Raw genomic sequence first — 19,748 nt, forward strand, 5'->3', positions numbered from 1 at the left:
ACTTACTCTAATGTCCTTACTGTCCAGAAAGCTCTGCCTAAGTATGCTTTTTTTCTTTTTCAGTGAAATTCTAAATGTTTTTTCTGCCCAGTCTATGGCAGTAGAATGCTGCTTATGATGCCACATTTTGTTGAATCACCAAGGTACAACTACAGAGGAATATATGAGTCTGAACGACATGGAACTCTTAGCTAACACATCACAATGTGTGATGCTTGCCAACAAAGCACTAGATTCTGGAGCGCTGATGATCAGAACATTCTGCTCCTGAAGGAAAGGAAAGACAGCTTGATGGAAAATAAAGTCTCAGTTTATATTAACGCTCTCTCTCTCCCAATATCTATCTATCTATCTATCTATCTATCTATCTATCTATCTATCTATCTATCTATCTATCTATCTATCTATCTATCTATCTATCTATCTATCTATCTATCTATCTATCTATCTATCTATCTATCTATCTATCTATCTATCTATCTATCTATCTATCTATCTATCTATCTATCCATCCATCCATCCATCCATCCATCCATCCATCCATCCATCCATCCATCCATCCATCCATCCATCCATCCATCCATCCATCCATCCATCCATCCATCCATCCATCCATCCATCTATCTATCTATCTATCTATCTATCTATCTATCTATCTATCTAGCTATCTATCTATCTATCTATCTATCTATCTATCTATGTATCATTTCCGGCACTTTTTGGCCGGTGCAAGGTAACAAAAACACATGCCAACTTTTAATACAAATCATTGGTCTCTTTATTAACGCGCACTGTCAAACATGGGGCTTTCACACGTCAGGTAAACATGATAACCAATACACAACAGAAGCAGATGTAGATTGCTTATCAATGCCAGGATAGAATAGTTGTGAATTGAGTAATAGAAGGGCCCCTGAATTGATACTTATTATATACAGCCTGTAAGATAGTGAAAAATGCAGGCTAGGAAAGGAGATGCAAATATCAATGTATTAGAAAAATACATAAAGAGGAGTGATTTGCTTTTATTCATTCAAGGCTAGAAAAAATCAACATACTATTGCAAGCATTCATACACCACCAAATAGAAATAAACAATTCTGACATTAAACGTAAAGGTGACGATGCATTTGTATCATCACCTTGAGAAGGGTCACCGAGGAATTGAGCCCAGGGCTTCTGCACTTAAACACCAGAAACACTCCACTAAACTAAGATGCCTGTTGGTGCCAACAATTCCCAAAGTTAATGCATGTTCTAGGTGAGCAATGAACAGAATGCAGGGCTCTTATGAAAGCGAGGTCTGTGAATCAACAGATACATCCACATGCCAATTACTTTAGTGTTTTTAAGAGAATTCACTTTCTTGGAATGAGTCTGCATGAAACCATCTTCAGGGCCTGGACAATTTCATGGCAAAACGGCACCTCTCAACATTGCAGCCAAGACAATATAACAACTGTTTCTGCCCGGTTTCATACCGGGGACCTTTCGCGTGTGAGGCGAACGTGATAACCACTACACTACAGAAACAGATGTCTACAGTTGATTCTTCTGTGATGAAACTTCTCAAAACAGGCTATTCCAAGGGCCTCTGGTTTTAGATTTCTTTCATGCAACCTTCCCAGACAGCCCTAGCTGAACGCTTGTATATGCCATGCAAGTTCAGCATTTTTGCAAAATGCTTAAAGAGAAATGTTTCCTATTTGCTCAGGCAGGGCAAGGTTAAAAGCATGAGACTCTAGCAAATATTCATCCACTACTGCAAAGAGAAAATTGATATTGGCTTTGAAATGCATACTTCAATACTACTTTAAAAAAGCACCAATGAAAGGGCTCATCCGGGATTTGAACCCGGGACCTCTCGCACCCAAAGCGAGAATCATACCCCTAGACCAACGAGCCTTCGAAAGGCCCGCACCTCTGAAAAGCTAATACCAGCTCTAAGCACGCAATGAAGATCATGCTGGGGACTTTTTCATGCTTGGTCTGTGAATACACATGAAATTCAGTGTCAACTTACCCTTTCTCAAATGATATCACTATCATTTATAAGTGTCCCCTTTTATTTTGTCCCAGCATTGGACACGTCTTACAGCAAGTCAGCACTTATTTATCTATTTCTGCAGTGGCTAGACCCTAAAGAGAAAGAATAAAAAGCTGTTCATAACAACATAAGAAACACATGTTGCATTTTTTCTCAAATGCTTATTCCCTTTGTGCAAATCGGAATGCCAAGCTGAATAACTGGGCCACAGATTCTGGCTAATTATCTTTCCCTTGAATGCAAGTAGCAATAAAAACTGCCTAATGCAGGACTAAAGCATTCCTTGCAAGCCTCTAACATCATAACATAACTGAGCTGCTGGTAGCAAGCTAAGCAATACCTTCCCAAAATGAGAAGTACATGTGCTAATCCGCTCAATCAGCGCTCGATCAGGCTCGATCAGGCGAGATATAGAAAAGGTGGAAAGGGTCCAAATGGCTGTCCCTTCCTTTTTAGGGTGGGTCCTTCTGACTATCATAGGATTGCTTGTATAAGTGGCCAGGGTCAGAGAAAAAACTTTCAACCCTTCTCAGTGTTCTATCCAGAAGCAGGCATTTTCTGTGCCTTTAATTTCAGGCTTTTCCCAGCAGTCTCTGTTCTGCCTATGTAAATTAACAAAAGCAGTGCTTATTCATCACTTACTCTAATGTCCTTACTGTCCAGAAAGCTCTGCCTAAGTATGCTTTTTTTCTTTTTCAGTGAAATTCTAAATGTTTTTTCTGCCCAGTCTATGGCAGTAGAATGCTGCTTATGATGCCACATTTTGTTGAATCACCAAGGTACAACTACAGAGGAATATATGAGTCTGAACGACATGGAACTCTTAGCTAACACATCACAATGTGTGATGCTTGCCAACCAAGCACTAGATTCTGGAGCGCTGATGATCAGAACATTCTGCTCCTGAAGGAAAGGAAAGACAGCTTGATGGAAAATAAAGTCTCAGTTTATATTAACGCTCTCTCTCTCCCAATATCTATCTATCTATCTATCTATCTATCTATCTATCTATCTATCTATCTATCTATCTATCTATCTATCTATCTATCTATCTATCTATCTATCTATCTATCTATCTATCTATCTATCTATCTATCTATCTATCTTTATATATGGATACCTGCGTACACATACATATAGATATGCCATGCATTCCTTTAGATTTGTTCCAACCTCTTACCATTTATTTGAGAATCCCTACTTTTCAAGTGACTGCAAATGAAGTCATTTCCGGCACTTTTTGGCCGGTGCAAGGTAACAAAAACACATGCCAACTTTTAATACAAATCATTGGTCTCTTTATTAACGCGCACTGTCAAACATGGGGCTTTCACACGTCAGGTAAACATGATAACCAATACACAACAGAAGCAGATGTAGATTGCTTATCAATGCCAGGATAGAATAGTTGTGAATTGAGTAATAGAAGGGCCCCTGAATTGATACTTATTATATACAGCCTGTAAGATAGTGAAAATGCAGGCTAGGAAAGGAGATGCAAATATCAATGTATTAGAAAAATACATAAAGAGGAGTGATTTGCTTTTATTCATTCAAGGCTAGAAAAAATCAACATACTATTGCAAGCATTCATACACCACCAAATAGAAATAAACAATTCTGACATTAAACGTAAAGGTGACGATGCATTTGTATCATCACCTTGAGAAGGGTCACCGAGGAATTGAGCCCAGGGCTTCTGCACTTAAACACCAGAAACACTCCACTAAACTAAGATGCCTGTTGGTGCCAACAATTCCCAAAGTTAATGCATGTTCTAGGTGAGCAATGAACAGAATGCAGGGCTCTTATGAAAGCGAGGTCTGTGAATCAACAGATACATCCACATGCCAATTACTTTAGTGTTTTTAAGAGAATTCACTTTCTTGGAATGAGTCTGCATGAAACCATCTTCAGGGCCTGGACAATTTCATGGCAAAACGGCACCTCTCAACATTGCAGCCAAGACAATATAAAAACTGTTTCTGCCCGGTTTCGAACCGGGGACCTTTTGCGTGTGAGGCGAACGTGATAACCACTACACTACAGAAACAGATGTCTACAGTTGATTCTTCTGTGATGAAACTTCTCAAAACAGGCTATTCCAAGGGCCTCTGGTTTTAGATTTCTTTCATGCAACCTTCCCAGACAGCCCTAGCTGAACGCTTGTATATGCCATGCAAGTTCAGCATTTTTGCAAAATGCTTAAAGAGAAATGTTTCCTATTTGCTCAGGCAGGGCAAGGTTAAAAGCATGAGACTCTAGCAAATATTCATCCACTACTGCAAAGAGAAAATTGATATTGGCTTTGAAATGCATACTTCAATACTACTTTAAAAAAGCACCAACGAAAGGGCTCGTCCGGGATTTGAACCCGGGACCTCTCGCACCCAAAGCGAGAATCATACCCCTAGACCAACGAGCCTTCGAAAGGCCTGCACCTCTGAAAAGCTAATACCAGCTCTAAGCACGCAATGAAGATCATGCTGGGGACTTTTTCATGCTTGGTCTGTGAATACACATGAAATTCAGTGTCAACTTACCCTTTCTCAAATGATATCACTATCATTTATAAGTGTCCCCTTTTATTTTGTCCCAGCATTGGACACGTCTTACAGGAAGTCAGCACTTATTTATCTATTTCTGCAGTGGCTAGACCCTAAAGAGAAAGAATAAAAAGCTGTTCATAACAACATAAGAAACACATGTTGCATTTTTTCTCAAATGCTTATTCCCTTTGTGCAAATCGGAATGCCAAGCTGAATAACTGGGTCACAGATTCTGGCTAATTATCTTTCCCTTGAATGCAAGTAGCAATAAAAACTGCCTAATGCAGGACTAAAGCATTCCTTGCAAGCCTCTAACATCATAACATAACTGAGCTGCTGGTAGCAAGCTAAGCAATACCTTCCCAAAATGAGAAGTACATGTGCTAATCCGCTCAATCAGGCTCGATCAGGCGAGATATAGAAAAGGTGGAAAGGGTCCAAATGGCTGTCCCTTCCTTTTTAGGGTGGGTCCTTCTGACTATCATAGGATTGCTTGTATAAGTGGCCAGGGTCAGAGAAAAAACTTTCAACCCTTCTCAGTGTTCTATCCAGAAGCAGGCATTTTCTGTGCCTTTAATTTCAGGCTTTTCCCAGCAGTCTCTGTTCTGCCTATGTAAATTAACAAAAGCAGTGCTTATTCATCACTTACTCTAATGTCCTTACTGTCCAGAAAGCTCTGCCTAAGTATGCTTTTTTTCTTTTTCAGTGAAATTCTAAATGTTTTTTCTGCCCAGTCTATGGCAGTAGAATGCTGCTTATGATGCCACATTTTGTTGAATCACCAAGGTACAACTACAGAGGAATATATGAGTCTGAACGACATGGAACTCTTAGCTAACACATCACAATGTGTGATGCTTGCCAACCAAGCACTAGATTCTGGAGCGCTGATGATCAGAACATTCTGCTCCTGAAGGAAAGGAAAGACAGCTTGATGGAAAATAAAGTCTCAGTTTATATTAACGCTCTCTCTCTCCCAATATCTATCTATCTATCTATCTATCTATCTATCTATCTATCTATCTATCTATCTATCTATCTATCTATCTATCTATCTATCTATCTATCTATCTATCTATCTATCTATCTATCTATCTATCTATCTATCTATCTATCTATCTATCTATCTATCTATCTATCTATCTATCTATCTATCTATCTATCTATCTATCTATCTATCTATCTATCTTTATATATGGATACCTGCGTACACATACATATAGATATGCCATGCATTCCTTTAGATTTGTTCCAACCTCTTACCATTTATTTGAGAATCCCTACTTTTCAAGTGACTGCAAATGAAGTCATTTCCGGCACTTTTTGGCCGGTGCAAGGTAACAAAAACACATGCCAACTTTTAATACAAATCATTGGTCTCTTTATTAACGCGCACTGTCAAACATGGGGCTTTCACACGTCAGGTAAACATGATAACCAATACACAACAGAAGCAGATGTAGATTGCTTATCAATGCCAGGATAGAATAGTTGTGAATTGAGTAATAGAAGGGCCCCTGAATTGATACTTATTATATACAGCCTGTAAGATAGTGAAAAATGCAGGCTAGGAAAGGAGATGCAAATATCAATGTATTAGAAAAATACATAAAGAGGAGTGATTTGCTTTTATTCATTCAAGGCTAGAAAAAATCAACATACTATTGCAAGCATTCATACACCACCAAATAGAAATAAACAATTCTGACATTAAACGTAAAGGTGACGATGCATTTGTATCATCACCTTGAGAAGGGTCACCGAGGAATTGAGCCCAGGGCTTCTGCACTTAAACACCAGAAACACTCCACTAAACTAAGATGCCTGTTGGTGCCAACAATTCCCAAAGTTAATGCATGTTCTAGGTGAGCAATGAACAGAATGCAGGGCTCTTATGAAAGCGAGGTCTGTGAATCAACAGATACATCCACATGCCAATTACTTTAGTGTTTTTAAGAGAATTCACTTTCTTGGAATGAGTCTGCATGAAACCATCTTCAGGGCCTGGACAATTTCATGGCAAAATGGCACCTCTCAACATTGCAGCCAAGACAATATAACAACTGTTTCTGCCCGGTTTCGAACCGGGGACCTTTCGCGTGTGAGGCGAACGTGATAACCACTACACTACAGAAACAGATGTCTACAGTTGATTCTTCTGTGATGAAACTTCTCAAAACAGGCTATTCCAAGGGCCTCTGGTTTTAGATTTCTTTCATGCAACCTTCCCAGACAGCCCTAGCTGAACGCTTGTATATGCCATGCAAGTTCAGCATTTTTGCAAAATGCTTAAAGAGAAATGTTTCCTATTTGCTCAGGCAGGGCAAGGTTAAAAGCATGAGACTCTAGCAAATATTCATCCACTACTGCAAAGAGAAAATTGATATTGGCTTTGAAATGCATACTTCAATACTACTTTAAAAAAGCACCAATGAAAGGGCTCGTCCGGGATTTGAACCCGGGACCTCTCGCACCCAAAGCGAGAATCATACCCCTAGACCAACGAGCCTTCGAAAGGCCCGCACCTCTGAAAAGCTAATACCAGCTCTAAGCACGCAATGAAGATCATGCTGGGGACTTTTTCATGCTTGGTCTGTGAATACACATGAAATTCAGTGTCAACTTACCCTTTCTCAAATGATATCACTATCATTTATAAGTGTCCCCTTTTATTTTGTCCCAGCATTGGACACGTCTTACAGGAAGTCAGCACTTATTTATCTATTTCTGCAGTGGCTAGACACTAAAGAAAAAGAATAAAAAGCTGTTCATAACAACATAAGAAACACATGTTGCATTTTTTCTCAAATGCTTATTCCCTTTGTGCAAATCGGAATGCCAAGCTGAATAACTGGGTCACAGATTCTGGCTAATTATCTTTCCCTTGAATGCAAGTAGCAATAAAAACTGCCTAATGCAGGACTAAAGCATTCCTTGCAAGCCTCTAACATCATAACATAACTGAGCTGCTGGTAGCAAGCTAAGCAATACCTTCCCAAAATGAGAAGTACATGTGCTAATCCGCTCAATCAGCGCTCGATCAGGCTCGATCAGGCGAGATATAGAAAAGGTGGAAAGGGTCCAAATGGCTGTCCCTTCCTTTTTAGGGTGGGTCCTTCTGACTATCATAGGATTGCTTGTATAAGTGGCCAGGGTCAGAGAAAAAACTTTCAACCCTTCTCAGTGTTCTATCCAGAAGCAGGCATTTTCTGTGCCTTTAATTTCAGGCTTTTCCCAGCAGTCTCTGTTCTGCCTATGTAAATTAACAAAAGCAGTGCTTATTCATCACTTACTCTAATGTCCTTACTGTCCAGAAAGCTCTGCCTAAGTATGCTTTTTTTCTTTTTCAGTGAAATTCGAAATGTTTTTTCTGCCCAGTCTATGGCAGTAGAATGCTGCTTATGATGCCACATTTTGTTGAATCACCAAGGTACAACTACAGAGGAATATATGAGTCTGAACGACATGGAACTCTTAGCTAACACATCACAATGTGTGATGCTTGCCAACCAAGCACTAGATTCTGGAGCGCTGATGATCAGAACATTCTGCTCCTGAAGGAAAGGAAAGACAGCTTGATGGAAAATAAAGTCTCAGTTTATATTAACGCTCTCTCTCTCCCAATATCTATCTATCTATCTATCTATCTATCTATCTATCTATCTATCTATCTATCTATCTATCTATCTATCTATCTATCTATCTATCTATCTATCTATCTATCTATCTATCTATCTATCTATCTATCTATCTATCTATCTATCTATCTATCTATCTATCTATCTATCTATCTATCTATCCATCCATCCATCCATCCATCCATCCATCCATCCATCCATCCATCTATCTATCTATCTATCTATCTATCTATCTATCTATCTATCTATCTATCTATCTATCTATCTATCTATCTATCTATCTATCTATCTATCTATCTATCTATCTATCTATCTATCTATCTATCTATCTATCTATCTATCTATCTATCTATCTATCTATCTATCTTTATATATGGATACCTGCGTACACATACATATAGATATGCCATGCATTCCTTTAGATTTGTTCCAACCTCTTACCATTTATTTGAGAATCCCTACTTTTCAAGTGACTGCAAATGAAGTCATTTCCGGCACTTTTTGGCCGGTGCAAGGTAACAAAAACACATGACAACTTTTAATAAAAATCATTGGTCTCTTTATTAACGCGCACTGTCAAACATGGGGCTTTCACACGTCAGGTAAACATGATAACCAATATACAACAGAAGCAGATGTAGATTGCTTATCAATGCCGGGATAGAACAGTTGTGAATTGAGTAGAAGAAGGGCCCCTGAATTGATACTTATTATATACAGCCTGTAAGATAGTGAAAAATGCAGGCTAGGAAAGGAGATGCAAATATCAATGTATTAGAAAAATACATAAAGAGGAGTGATTTGCTTTTATTCATTCAAGGCTAGAAAAAATCAACATACTATTGCAAGCATTCATACACCACCAAATAGAAATAAACAATTCTGACATTAAACGTAAAGGTGACGATGCATTTGTATCATCACCTTGAGAAGGGTCACCGAGGAATTGAGCCCAGGGCTTCTGCACTTAAACACCAGAAACACTCCACTAAACTAAGATGCCTGTTGGTGCCAACAATTCCCAAAGTTAATGCATGTTCTAGGTGAGCAATGAACAGAATGCAGGGCTCTTTTCAAAGCGAGGTCTGTGAATCAACAGATACATCCACATGCCAATTACTTTAGTGTTTTTAAGAGAATTCACTTTCTTGGAACGAGTCTGCATGAAACCATCTTCAGGGCCTGGACAATTTCATGGCAAAACGGCACCTCTCAACATTGCAGCCAAGACAATATAACAACTGTTTCTGCCCGGTTTCGAACCGGGGACCTTTCGCGTGTGAGGCAAACGTGATAACCACTACACTACAGAAACAGATGTCTACAGTTGATTCTTCTGTGATGAAACTTCTCAAAACAGGCTATTCCAAGGGCCTCTGGTTTTAGATTTCTTTCATGCAACCTTCCCAGACAGCCCTAGCTGAACGCTTGTATATGCCATGCAAGTTCAGCATTTTTGCAAAATGCTTAAAGAGAAATGTTTCCTATTTGCTCAGGCAGGGCAAGGTTAAAAGCATGAGACTCTAGCAAATATTCATCCACTACTGCAAAGAGAAAATTGATATTGGCTTTGAAATGCATACTTCAATACTACTTTAAAAAAGCACCAATGAAAGGGCTCGTCCGGGATTTGAACCCGGGACCTCTCGCACCCAAAGCGAGAATCATACCCCTAGACCAACGAGCCTTCGAAAGGCCTGCACCTCTGAAAAGCTAATACCAGCTCTAAGCACGCAATGAAGATCATGCTGGGGACTTTTTCATGCTTGGTCTGTGAATACACATGAAATTCAGTGTCAACTTACCCTTTCTCAAATGATATCACTATCATTTATAAGTGTCCCCTTTTATTTTGTCCCAGCATTGGACACGTCTTACAGGAAGTCAGCACTTATTTATCTATTTCTGCAGTGGCTAGACCCTAAAGAGAAAGAATAAAAAGCTGTTCATAACAACATAAGAAACACATGTTGCATTTTTTCTCAAATGCTTATTCCCTTTGTGCAAATCGGAATGCCAAGCTGAATAACTGGGTCACAGATTCTGGCTAATTATCTTTCCCTTGAATGCAAGTAGCAATAAAAACTGCCTAATGCAGGACTAAAGCATTCCTTGCAAGCCTCTAACATCATAACATAACTGAGCTGCTGGTAGCAAGCTAAGCAATACCTTCCCAAAATGAGAAGTACATGTGCTAATCCGCTCAATCAGCGCTCGATCAGGCTCGATCAGGCGAGATATAGAAAAGGTGGAAAGGGTCCAAATGGCTGTCCCTTCCTTTTTAGGGTGGGTCCTTCTGACTATCATAGGATTGCTTGTATAAGTGGCCAGGGTCAGAGAAAAAACTTTCAACCCTTCTCAGTGTTCTATCCAGAAGCAGGCATTTTCTGTGCCTTTAATTTCAGGCTTTTCCCAGCAGTCTCTGTTCTGCCTATGTAAATTAACAAAAGCAGTGCTTATTCATCACTTACTCTAATGTCCTTACTGTCCAGAAAGCTCTGCCTAAGTATGCTTTTTTTCTTTTTCAGTGAAATTCGAAATGTTTTTTCTGCCCAGTCTATGGCAGTAGAATGCTGCTTATGATGCCACATTTTGTTGAATCACCAAGGTACAACTACAGAGGAATATATGAGTCTGAACGACATGGAACTCTTAGCTAACACATCACAATGTGTGATGCTTGCCAACCAAGCACTAGATTCTGGAGCGCTGATGATCAGAACATTCTGCTCCTGAAGGAAAGGAAAGACAGCTTGATGGAAAATAAAGTCTCAGTTTATATTAACGCTCTCTCTCTCCCAATATCTATCTATCTATCTATCTATCTATCTATCTATCTATCTATCTATCTATCTATCTATCTATCTATCTATCTATCTATCTATCTATCTATCTATCTATCTATCTATCTATCTATCTATCTATCTATCTATCTATCTATCTATCTATCTATCTATCTATCTATCTATCTATCTATCTATCTATCTATCTATCCATCCATCCATCCATCCATCCATCCATCCATCCATCCATCCATCCATCTATCTATCTATCTATCTATCTATCTATCTATCTATCTATCTATCTATCTATCTATCTATCTATCTATCTATCTATCTATCTATCTATCTATCTATCTATCTATCTATCTATCTATCTATCTATCTATCTATCTATCTATCTATCCATCCATCCATCCATCCATCCATCCATCCATCCATCCATCCATCCATCCATCCATCCATCCATCCATCCATCTATCTATCTATCTATCTATCTATCTAGCTATCTATCTATCTATCTATCTATCTATCTATCTATCTATCTATCTATCTATCTATCTATCTATCTATCTATCTATCTATCTATCTATCTATCTATCTATCTATCTATCTATCTATCTATCTATCTATCTATCTATCTATCTATCTATCTATCTATCTATCTATCTATCTTTATATATGGATACCTGCGTACACATACATATAGATATGCCATGCATTCCTTTAGATTTGTTCCAACCTTTTACCATTTATTTGAGAATCCCTACTTTTCAAGTGACTGCAAATGAAGTTATTTCCGGCACTTTTTGGCCGGTGCAAGGTAACAAAAACACATGACAACTTTTAATAAAAATCATTGGTCTCTTTATTAATGCGCACTGTCAAACATGGGGCTTTCACACGTCAGGTAAACATGATAACCAATATACAACAGAAGCAGATGTAGATTGCTTATCAATGCCGGGATAGAACAGTTGTGAATTGAGTAGAAGAAGGGCCCCTGAATTGATACTTATTATATACAGCCTATAAGATAGTGAAAAATGCAGGCTAGGAAAGGAGATGCAAATATCAATGTATTAGAAAAATACATAAAGAGGAGTGATTTGCTTTTATTCATTCAAGGCTAGAAAAAATCAACATACTATTGCAAGCATTCATACACCACCAAATAGAAATAAACAATTCTGACATTAAACGTAAAGGTGATGATGCATTTGTATCATCACCTTGAGAAGGGTCACCGAGGAATTGAGCCCAGGGCTTCTGCACTTAAACACCAGAAACACTCCACTAAACTAAGATGCCTGTTGGTGCCAACAATTCCCAAAGTTAATGCATGTTCTAGGTGAGCAATGAACAGAATGCAGGGCTCTTTTCAAAGCGAGGTCTGTGAATCAACAGATACATCCACATGCCAATTACTTTAGTGTTTTTAAGAGAATTCACTTTCTTGGAACGAGTCTGCATGAAACCATCTTCAGGGCCTGGACAATTTCATGGCAAAACAGCACCTCTCAACATTGCAGCCAAGACAATATAACAACTGTTTCTGCCCGGTTTCGAACCGGGGACCTTTCGCGTGTGAGGCAAACGTGATAACCACTACACTACAGAAACAGATGTCTACAGTTGATTCTTCTGTGATGAAACTTCTCAAAACAGGCTATTCCAAGGGCCTCTGGTTTTAGATTTCTTTCATGCAACCTTCCCAGACAGCCCTAGCTGAACGCTTGTATATGCCATGCAAGTTCAGCATTTTTGCAAAATGCTTAAAGAGAAATGTTTCCTATTTGCTCAGGCAGGGCAAGGTTAAAAGCATGAGACTCTAGCAAATATTCATCCACTACTGCAAAGAGAAAATTGATATTGGCTTTGAAATGCATACTTCAATACTACTTTAAAAAAGCACCAATGAAAGGGCTCGTCTGGGATTTGAACCCGGGACCTCTCGCACCCAAAGCGAGAATCATACCCCTAGACCAACGAGCCTTCGAAAGACCTGCACCTCTGAAAAGCTAATACCAGCTCTAAGCACGCAATGAAGATCATGCTGGGGACTTTTTCATGCTTGGTCTGTGAATACACATGAAATTCAGTGTCAACTTACCCTTTCTCAAATGATATCACTATCATTTATAAGTGTCCCCTTTTATTTTGTCCCAGCATTGGACACGTCTTACAGGAAGTCAGCACTTATTTATCTATTTCTGCAGTGGCTAGACCCTAAAGAGAAAGAATAAAAAGCTGTTCATAACAACATAAGAAACACATGTTGCATTTTTTCTCAAATGCTTATTCCCTTTGTGCAAATCGGAATGCCAAGCTGAATAACTGGGCCACAGATTCTGGCTAATTATCTTTCCCTTGAATGCAAGTAGCAATAAAAACTGCCTAATGCAGGACTAAAGCATTCCTTGCAAGCCTCTAACATCATAACATAACTGAGCTGCTGGTAGCAAGCTAAGCAATACCTTCCCAAAATGAGAAGTACATGTGCTAATCCGCTCAATCAGCGCTCGATCAGGCTCGATCAGGCGAGATATAGAAAAGGTGGAAAGGGTCCAAATGGCTGTCCCTTCCTTTTTAGGGTGGGTCCTTCTGACTATCATAGGATTGCTTGTACGAGTGGCCAGGGTCAGAGAAAAAACTTTCAACCCTTCTCAGTGTTCTATCCAGAAGCAGGCATTTTCTGTGCCTTTAATTTCAGGCTTTTCCCAGCAGTCTCTGTTCTGCCTATGTAAATTAACAAAAGCAGTGCTTATTCATCACTTACTCTAATGTCCTTACTGTCCAGAAAGCTCTGCCTAAGTATGCTTTTTTTCTTTTTCAGTGAAATTCTAAATGTTTTTTCTGCCCAGTCTATGGCAGTAGAATGCTGCTTATGATGCCACATTTTGTTGAATCACCAAGGTACAACTACAGAGGAATATATGAGTCTGAACGACATGGAACTCTTAGCTAACACATCACAATGTGTGATGCTTGCCAACAAAGCACTAGATTCTGGAGCGCTGATGATCAGAACATTCTGCTCCTGAAGGAAAGGAAAGACAGCTTGATGGAAAATAAAGTCTCAGTTTATATTAACGCTCTCTCTCTCCCAATATCTATCTATCTATCTATCTATCTATCTATCTATCTATCTATCTATCTATCTATCTATCTATCTATCTATCTATCTATCTATCTATCTATCTATCTATCTATCTATCTATCTATCTATCTATCTATCTATCTATCTATCTATCTATCTATCTATCTATCCATCCATCCATCCATCCATCCATCCATCCATCCATCCATCCATCCATCCATCCATCCATCCATCCATCCATCCATCCATCCATCCATCTATCTATCTATCTATCTATCTATCTATCTATCTAGCTATCTATCTATCTATCTATCTATCTATCTATCTATGTATCATTTCCGGCACTTTTTGGCCGGTGCAAGGTAACAAAAACACATGCCAACTTTTAATACAAATCATTGGTCTCTTTATTAACGCGCACTGTCAAACATGGGGCTTTCACACGTCAGGTAAACATGATAACCAATACACAACAGAAGCAGATGTAGATTGCTTATCAATGCCAGGATAGAATAGTTGTGAATTGAGTAATAGAAGGGCCCCTGAATTGATACTTATTATATACAGCCTGTAAGATAGTGAAAAATGCAGGCTAGGAAAGGAGATGCAAATATCAATGTATTAGAAAAATACATAAAGAGGAGTGATTTGCTTTTATTCATTCAAGGCTAGAAAAAATCAACATACTATTGCAAGCATTCATACACCACCAAATAGAAATAAACAATTCTGACATTAAACGTAAAGGTGACGATGCATTTGTATCATCACCTTGAGAAGGGTCACCGAGGAATTGAGCCCAGGGCTTCTGCACTTAAACACCAGAAACACTCCACTAAACTAAGATGCCTGTTGGTGCCAACAATTCCCAAAGTTAATGCATGTTCTAGGTGAGCAATGAACAGAATGCAGGGCTCTTATGAAAGCGAGGTCTGTGAATCAACAGATACATCCACATGCCAATTACTTTAGTGTTTTTAAGAGAATTCACTTTCTTGGAATGAGTCTGCATGAAACCATCTTCAGGGCCTGGACAATTTCATGGCAAAACGGCACCTCTCAACATTGCAGCCAAGACAATATAACAACTGTTTCTGCCCGGTTTCATACCGGGGACCTTTCGCGTGTGAGGCGAACGTGATAACCACTACACTACAGAAACAGATGTCTACAGTTGATTCTTCTGTGATGAAACTTCTCAAAACAGGCTATTCCAAGGGCCTCTGGTTTTAGATTTCTTTCATGCAACCTTCCCAGACAGCCCTAGCTGAACGCTTGTATATGCCATGCAAGTTCAGCATTTTTGCAAAATGCTTAAAGAGAAATGTTTCCTATTTGCTCAGGCAGGGCAAGGTTAAAAGCATGAGACTCTAGCAAATATTCATCCACTACTGCAAAGAGAAAATTGATATTGGCTTTGAAATGCATACTTCAATACTACTTTAAAAAAGCACCAATGAAAGGGCTCATCCGGGATTTGAACCCGGGACCTCTCGCACCCAAAGCGAGAATCATACCCCTAGACCAACGAGCCTTCGAAAGGCCCGCACCTCTGAAAAGCTAATACCAGCTCTAAGCACGCAATGAAGATCATGCTGGGGACTTTTTCATGCTTGGTCTGTGAATACACATGAAATTCAGTGTCAACTTACCCTTTCTCAAATGATATCACTATCATTTATAAGTGTCCCCTTTTATTTTGTCCCAGCATTGGACACGTCTTACAGCAAGTCAGCACTTATTTATCTATTTCTGCAGTGGCTAGACCCTAAAGAGAAAGAATAAAAAGCTGTTCATAACAACATAAGAAACACATGTTGCATTTTTTCTCAAATGCTTATTCCCTTTGTGCAAATCGGAATGCCAAGCTGAATAACTGGGCCACAGATTCTGGCTAATTATCTTTCCCTTGAATGCAAGTAGCAATAAAAACTGCCTAATGCAGGACTAAAGCATTCCTTGCAAGCCTCTAACATCATAACATAACTGAGCTGCTGGTAGCAAGCTAAGCAATACCTTCCCAAAATGAGAAGTACATGTGCTAATCCGCTCAATCAGCGCTCGATCAGGCTCGATCAGGCGAGATATAGAAAAGGTGGAAAGGGTCCAAATGGCTGTCCCTTCCTTTTTAGGGTGGGTCCTTCTGACTATCATAGGATTGCTTGTATAAGTGGCCAGGGTCAGAGAAAAAACTTTCAACCCTTCTCAGTGTTCTATCCAGAAGCAGGCATTTTCTGTGCCTTTAATTTCAGGCTTTTCCCAGCAGTCTCTGTTCTGCCTATGTAAATTAACAAAAGCAGTGCTTATTCATCACTTACTCTAATGTCCTTACTGTCCAGAAAGCTCTGCCTAAGTATGCTTTTTTTCTTTTTCAGTGAAATTCTAAATGTTTTTTCTGCCCAGTCTATGGCAGTAGAATGCTGCTTATGATGCCACATTTTGTTGAATCACCAAGGTACAACTACAGAGGAATATATGAGTCTGAACGACATGGAACTCTTAGCTAACACATCACAATGTGTGATGCTTGCCAACCAAGCACTAGATTCTGGAGCGCTGATGATCAGAACATTCTGCTCCTGAAGGAAAGGAAAGACAGCTTGATGGAAAATAAAGTCTCAGTTTATATTAACGCTCTCTCTCTCCCAATATCTATCTATCTATCTATCTATCTATCTATCTATCTATCTATCTATCTATCTATCTATCTATCTATCTATCTATCTATCTATCTATCTATCTATCTATCTATCTATCTATCTATCTATCTATCTATCTATCTATCTATCTATCTATCTATCTATCTATCTATCTATCTATCTATCTATCTATCTATCTATCTATCTATCTATCTATCTATCCATCCATCCATCCATCCATCCATCCATCTATCTATCTATCTATCTATCTATCTATCTATCTATCTATCTATCTATCTATCTATCTATCTATCTATCTATCTATCTATCTATCTATCTATCTATCTTTATATATGGATACCTGCGTACACATACATATAGATATGCCATGCATTCCTTTAGATTTGTTCCAACCTCTTACCATTTATTTGAGAATCCCTACTTTTCAAGTGACTGCAAATTAAGTCATTTCCGGCACTTTTTGGCCGGTGCAAGGTAACAAAAACACATGACAACTTTTAATAAAAATCATTGGTCTCTTTATTAACGCGCACTGTCAAACATGGGGCTTTCACACGTCAGGTAAACATGATAACCAATATACAACAGAAGCAGATGTAGATTGCTTATCAATGCCGGGATAGAACAGTTGTGAATTGAGTAGAAGAAGGGCCCCTGAATTGATACTTATTATATACAGCCTCTAAGATAGTGAAAAATGCAGGCTAGGAAAGGAGATGCAAATATCAATGTATTAGAAAAATACATAAAGAGGAGTGATTTGCTTTTATTCATTCAAGGCTAGAAAAAATCAACATACTATTGCAAGCATTCATACACCACCAAATAGAAATAAACAATTCTGACATTAAACGTAAAGGTGATGATGCATTTGTATCATCACCTTGAGAAGGGTCACCGAGGAATTGAGCCCAGGGCTTCTGCACTTAAACACCAGAAACACTCCACTAAACTAAGATGCCTGTTGGTGCCAACAATTCCCAAAGTTAATGCATGTTCTAGGTGAGCAATGAACAGAATGCAGGGCTCTTTTCAAAGCGAGGTCTGTGAATCAACAGATACATCCACATGCCAATTACTTTAGTGTTTTTAAGAGAATTCACTTTCTTGGAACGAGTCTGCATGAAACCATCTTCAGGGCCTGGACAATTTCATGGCAAAACAGCACCTCTCAACATTGCAGCCAAGACAATATAACAACTGTTTCTGCCCGGTTTCGAACCGGGGACCTTTCGCGTGTGAGGCAAACGTGATAACCACTACACTACAGAAACAGATGTCTACAGTTGATTCTTCTGTGATGAAACTTCTCAAAACAGGCTATTCCAAGGGCCTCTGGTTTTAGATTTCTTTCATGCAACCTTCCCAGACAGCCCTAGCTGAACGCTTGTATATGCCATGCAAGTTCAGCATTTTTGCAAAATGCTTAAAGAGAAATGTTTCCTATTTGCTCAGGCAGGGCAAGGTTAAAAGCATGAGACTCTAGCAAATATTCATCCACTACTGCAAAGAGAAAATTGATATTGGCTTTGAAATGCATACTTCAATACTACTTTAAAAAAGCACCAATGAAAGGGCTCATCCGGGATTTGAACCCGGGACCTCTCGCACCCAAAGCGAGAATCATACCCCTAGACCAACGAGCCTTCGAAAGGCCCGCACCTCTGAAAAGCTAATACCAGCTCTAAGCACGCAATGAAGATCATGCTGGGGACTTTTTCATGCTTGGTCTGTGAATACACATGAAATTCAGTGTCAACTTACCCTTTCTCAAATGATATCACTATCATTTATAAGTGTCCCCTTTTATTTTGTCCCAGCATTGGACACGTCTTACAGCAAGTCAGCACTTATTTATCTATTTCTGCAGTGGCTAGACCCTAAAGAGAAAGAATAAAAAGCTGTTCATAACAACATAAGAAACACATGTTGCATTTTTTCTCAAATGCTTATTCCCTTTGTGCAAATCGGAATGCCAAGCTGAATAACTGGGCCACAGATTCTGGCTAATTATCTTTCCCTTGAATGCAAGTAGCAATAAAAACTGCCTAATGCAGGACTAAAGCATTCCTTGCAAGCCTCTAACATCATAACATAACTGAGCTGCTGGTAGCAAGCTAAGCAATACCTTCCCAAAATGAGAAGTACATGTGCTAATCCGCTCAATCAGGCTCGATCAGGCGAGATATAGAAAAGGTGGAAAGGGTCCAAATGGCTGTCCCTTCCTTTTTAGGGTGGGTCCTTCTGACTATCATAGGATTGCTTGTATAAGTGGCCAGGGTCAGAGAAAAAACTTTCAACCCTTCTCAGTGTTCTATCCAGAAGCAGGCATTTTCTGTGCCTTTAATTTCAGGCTTTTCCCAGCAGTCTCTGTTCTGCCTATGTAAATTAACAAAAGCAGTGCTTATTCATCACTTACTCTAATGTCCTTACTGTCCAGAAAGCTCTGCCTAAGTATGCTTTTTTTCTTTTTCAGTGAAATTCTAAATGTTTTTTCTGCCCAGTCTATGGCAGTAGAATGCTGCTTATGATGCCACATTTTGTTGAATCACCAAGGTACAACTACAGAGGAATATATGAGTCTGAACGACATGGAACTCTTAGCTAACACATCACAATGTGTGATGCTTGCCAACCAAGCACTAGATTCTGGAGCGCTGATGATCAGAACATTCTGCTCCTGAAGGAAAGGAAAGACAGCTTGATGGAAAATAAAGTCTCAGTTTATATTAACGCTCTCTCTCTCCCAATATCTATCTATCTATCTATCTATCTATCTATCTATCTATCTATCTATCTATCTATCTATCTATCTATCTATCTATCTATCTATCTATCTATCTATCTATCTATCTATCTATCTATCTATCTATCTATCTATCTATCTATCTATCTATCTATCTATCTATCTATCTATCTATCTATCTATCTATCTATCTATCTATCTATCCATCCATCCATCCATCCATCCATC

At 39.0% G+C, this 19,748-nt stretch overlaps 11 non-coding genes across 11 annotated transcripts; all 11 read right to left on the reverse strand.

Moving 5' to 3' along the window:
- Window positions 1-1,833: 1,833 nt before the first annotated feature.
- Window positions 1,834-1,905, reverse strand: TRNAP-UGG (transfer RNA proline (anticodon UGG)). The gene has a single exon. It is a non-coding gene; the product is annotated as a tRNA-Pro (tRNA).
- Window positions 1,906-4,027: 2,122 nt separating this feature from the next.
- On the reverse strand, window positions 4,028-4,100 carry TRNAV-CAC (transfer RNA valine (anticodon CAC)). Its single transcript has one exon. It is a non-coding gene; the product is annotated as a tRNA-Val (tRNA).
- Window positions 4,101-4,400: 300 nt separating this feature from the next.
- Window positions 4,401-4,472, reverse strand: TRNAP-UGG (transfer RNA proline (anticodon UGG)). The gene has a single exon. It is a non-coding gene; the product is annotated as a tRNA-Pro (tRNA).
- A 2,188-nt stretch (window positions 4,473-6,660) lies between these two features.
- On the reverse strand, window positions 6,661-6,733 carry TRNAV-CAC (transfer RNA valine (anticodon CAC)). Its single transcript has one exon. It is a non-coding gene; the product is annotated as a tRNA-Val (tRNA).
- Window positions 6,734-7,033: 300 nt separating this feature from the next.
- TRNAP-UGG (transfer RNA proline (anticodon UGG)) lies at window positions 7,034-7,105 on the reverse strand. The gene has a single exon. It is a non-coding gene; the product is annotated as a tRNA-Pro (tRNA).
- A 2,371-nt stretch (window positions 7,106-9,476) lies between these two features.
- TRNAV-CAC (transfer RNA valine (anticodon CAC)) lies at window positions 9,477-9,549 on the reverse strand. The gene has a single exon. It is a non-coding gene; the product is annotated as a tRNA-Val (tRNA).
- Window positions 9,550-9,849: 300 nt separating this feature from the next.
- Window positions 9,850-9,921, reverse strand: TRNAP-UGG (transfer RNA proline (anticodon UGG)). Its single transcript has one exon. It is a non-coding gene; the product is annotated as a tRNA-Pro (tRNA).
- A 2,643-nt stretch (window positions 9,922-12,564) lies between these two features.
- Window positions 12,565-12,637, reverse strand: TRNAV-CAC (transfer RNA valine (anticodon CAC)). The gene has a single exon. It is a non-coding gene; the product is annotated as a tRNA-Val (tRNA).
- Window positions 12,638-15,576: 2,939 nt separating this feature from the next.
- Window positions 15,577-15,648, reverse strand: TRNAP-UGG (transfer RNA proline (anticodon UGG)). The gene has a single exon. It is a non-coding gene; the product is annotated as a tRNA-Pro (tRNA).
- Window positions 15,649-17,975: 2,327 nt separating this feature from the next.
- Window positions 17,976-18,048, reverse strand: TRNAV-CAC (transfer RNA valine (anticodon CAC)). Its single transcript has one exon. It is a non-coding gene; the product is annotated as a tRNA-Val (tRNA).
- Window positions 18,049-18,348: 300 nt separating this feature from the next.
- Window positions 18,349-18,420, reverse strand: TRNAP-UGG (transfer RNA proline (anticodon UGG)). Its single transcript has one exon. It is a non-coding gene; the product is annotated as a tRNA-Pro (tRNA).
- Between the last annotated feature and the right edge of the window lie 1,328 nt (window positions 18,421-19,748).

Source organism: Lissotriton vulgaris, chromosome 8 (genome assembly GCF_964263255.1).
Source record: "Lissotriton vulgaris chromosome 8, aLisVul1.2, whole genome shotgun sequence".
Taxonomy (NCBI): Eukaryota; Metazoa; Chordata; class Amphibia; order Caudata; family Salamandridae; genus Lissotriton; species Lissotriton vulgaris.